The sequence below is a fragment of the Lepidothrix coronata genome, unplaced genomic scaffold (assembly GCF_001604755.1).
Source record: "Lepidothrix coronata isolate B3197 unplaced genomic scaffold, Lepidothrix_coronata-1.0 Scaffold421, whole genome shotgun sequence".
In the NCBI taxonomy this organism is placed as follows: Eukaryota; Metazoa; Chordata; class Aves; order Passeriformes; family Pipridae; genus Lepidothrix; species Lepidothrix coronata.
Window position 1 is genome coordinate 6949 of NW_016690601.1, and position 2871 is coordinate 9819.

The window sequence follows — 2871 nt, forward strand, 5'->3', positions numbered from 1 at the left end:
TGGGGTGCAGGGGTGTGGGGTGCAGGGATTTGGGGTGCAGGTCCCTGGAATGCAGCTCCCTGGGGAATCCCGGCCTCGGGGCACTGATGGATCCCTGTTCCCTCTTCCCTTCCAGAGCAAAAGCAACTTGAATCCAGATGCCAAGGAGTTTGTGCCGGGTGTGAAGTACTGACAGGCCAGGCCTGGAGAGAGACTGAATCCCTGCTCCAGGGAATGCCAGGGGATAGAGGGGGGACAGCCCGGCTGGACTCGGCGCCGGGATCTGCTCCAGCTTCAAGTACCTGTTTTTTTCCTCCTTTATTTTTTTTTTTAACACTTTGTATCGTCCCATCACCTTTTTTTTGGCGGTTTTTTGCTTCCTGGGACGTGTGGCCCTTTGGGCCTGTCCTGGATTCCAGCCTCCCCCTGCTCCAGAGGCCCATCCCTGCGTGTGCTTCAGCCCTGCTAGTGGGAAAATCCCGGGAAAATCCCGGGAAAATGGGGTGTGCTCGTTTCAGTAGGATTTTTAGGGATCCCCTGCCAGCAGCCAGCCCGGGCTGGGAGCTGCACCCGCCTTCCCCCGTTCCCTTAAAGCGGATTCCTTCACTCCAGGTGAAGTGCACCAAGCTGGGATCCTGAAATTCCTCCGGGCAGGAGCTGCCCTGGCTCCACGATGGAAGCTGAGCACTCATTCCCACATTCCCGTGCTGGCAGGGGGGTCCTTCCTGCTCCAGCAGTTCTGGGGGTGCTCAGGGGGGCCCAGACCCCCCCAGGCATCAACCCCTGGGAAGGGCAGCTCCTCCCAAACTCCCCCTTAGGGAATTCCCTCCCCAGCTCTTGAGCTCATCCAGCACTACAGGCCGTGGCTCTGAAGCCTGATCCTAATTCCTCTGGGATATAAATCCATTCTTGGCACAAGGGGGAGGGGGCTGTGGAGCAGCTTCCCTGGGGGAGGAGTGGGATCCTCCTTTGGGATGAGCCTGAGCCCCGAGGAGCCCCCAGGAGGGATGTTTTTGGGAGGGGATGGGCAGAGCCTGGTGCTGGTCCCTTTTCCAAGGCTCTGGTGCTGCCTTAGGGCAGAGCCCCTGGAGCAGCTGTTGGAGCAGGATCCGTGTCTCCCTCAGCTGAGCTCCTGGGAACCTCCTTCCCCACCCATGGGAGCTGCAGCTCCCAAACCACGGCCCTGGGCACTTCCAGGGGTCTAAATCACGGGCTTCACGGGACCCTTCGGAGAGCCGGGGCTGGAAATCCCCTTCCAGGGCAAGTGGGAGCTCCTGGGGGTCAGAAATCCCTGTCCAGGGAATACAGGCGTGTCCCAGGGCCAGAAATCCCTGTCCAGAGAAAGCAGGAGCTCCTTGGGGTAGGAAATCCCTATCCAGGAAAAAGTGGGAGCTTCCCAGGTCAGAAATCCCTGAGAAAGCAGGAAGTTCCCAGGGTCAGAAATCCCTATCCATGAAAAGTGGGAGCTCTTTGGGGTCAGCAATCCCTGTCCAGGGAACACGGGAGCATCCCAGGGCAAGAAATACTCATCCAGAAAAATCAGGAACTTCCTGGGGTTGGAAATCCATGAGAAAACAGGAGCTTCTCCAGGTCAGAGATCCATATCCAGGGAAAGTCAGAGCTTCCCAGCTCAGAAATCCATGAGAAAGCAGGAGCTGCTCGGGGCCAGAGATCCTTATCCAGAGAAACCAGGGACCTCCTAGGGTTGGAAATCCACGTCTGGGGAAAGCAGGAGCCTCCCAGGGTCAGAAATCCTGATCCAGGGGAAGTGGGAGCTCCTTGAGGCCAGAAATCCCTATCCATGGAAAACGGGAGCTTCTTGGGGTCAGAAATCCCTGTCCAGAGAAACCAGGAGCTTTCTGGGGTTGGGAATTCCTATCCGTAGAAAGTGGGAGCTCCTGGGGGTCAGAAATCCCCCCATCCAGAGGAAAAGGGAGCTCGTCACGGTTATAAATCCATGGAAAGCAGGAGCTCCCGATCCAGGACAATTAGCACAGTTCCCGCTGGATGAGCCGCTGCTCATCCGTGTAAATCCCCCTCCCGGGCGCGGTTCCTCCCCCATTCCCGGCCCTAAAGGAGCCGCTAATGGATCGGGACGGGGATCCTGATGGCCATTAACTCGTGGGGCCGTCGGACCGTGAATTCCCAGCTCCCGGTGCGCTCCGGAGCCTCCCAGCTGTCCCAGCTCCGGCCGCGGGGCTCCATCCCGGCGCTCAACCCCGGCGGAGCCACGGCTGGAACCGGCAGCCCTGGGCGAGCCCCACCCAAATATCCCAGGCTGGGGCCAGTTCTCCCCTTTCCCGGTGCCTCCAGCGGCCGGAGGCTCCCCCCGGCTGGGCAGGATGGGATCCAGGGCGCTGGGATGGGCAGCGGGAACTGGGATGGGCAGCGGGAACTGGGATGGGCAGCGGGACACCGAGCGAACCCCTGGAGCGATCCCACACTCCCCCCTTCCCTTTTCCCGGTTTCCCTTTGATTTCCTACTCCTTCCCCCCCCCTCCACGTGCTGTAAATTTCGGACAAGGCGTTATCAAAAATAAACTTTTTTTGGAAGGGAGCGGGGCCGGAATTTTCCCTGGAAAACCGGGGGAGGGGTCTCCATCCCACGGCGGCTCCGGCGGGGCCCCCGCAGGGCGGTTTGTCTGCCACCCCCATCCCGGTGACCCCCGTCATTCCCACTTCGGGCGTTAGATGGCTCTGCTGCCGCTGCTTGGAGCCCTATCCCTGATTTCCTTTGGCTCTGCTGCCGCTGCTTGGAGCCCTGTCCCTGATTTCCTTTGGCTCTGCTGCCGCTGCTTGGAGCCCTGTCCCTGATTTCCTTTGGCTCTGCTGCCGCTGCTTGGAGCCCTGTCCCTGATTTCCTTTGGCTCTGCTGCCGCTGCTTGGAGCCCT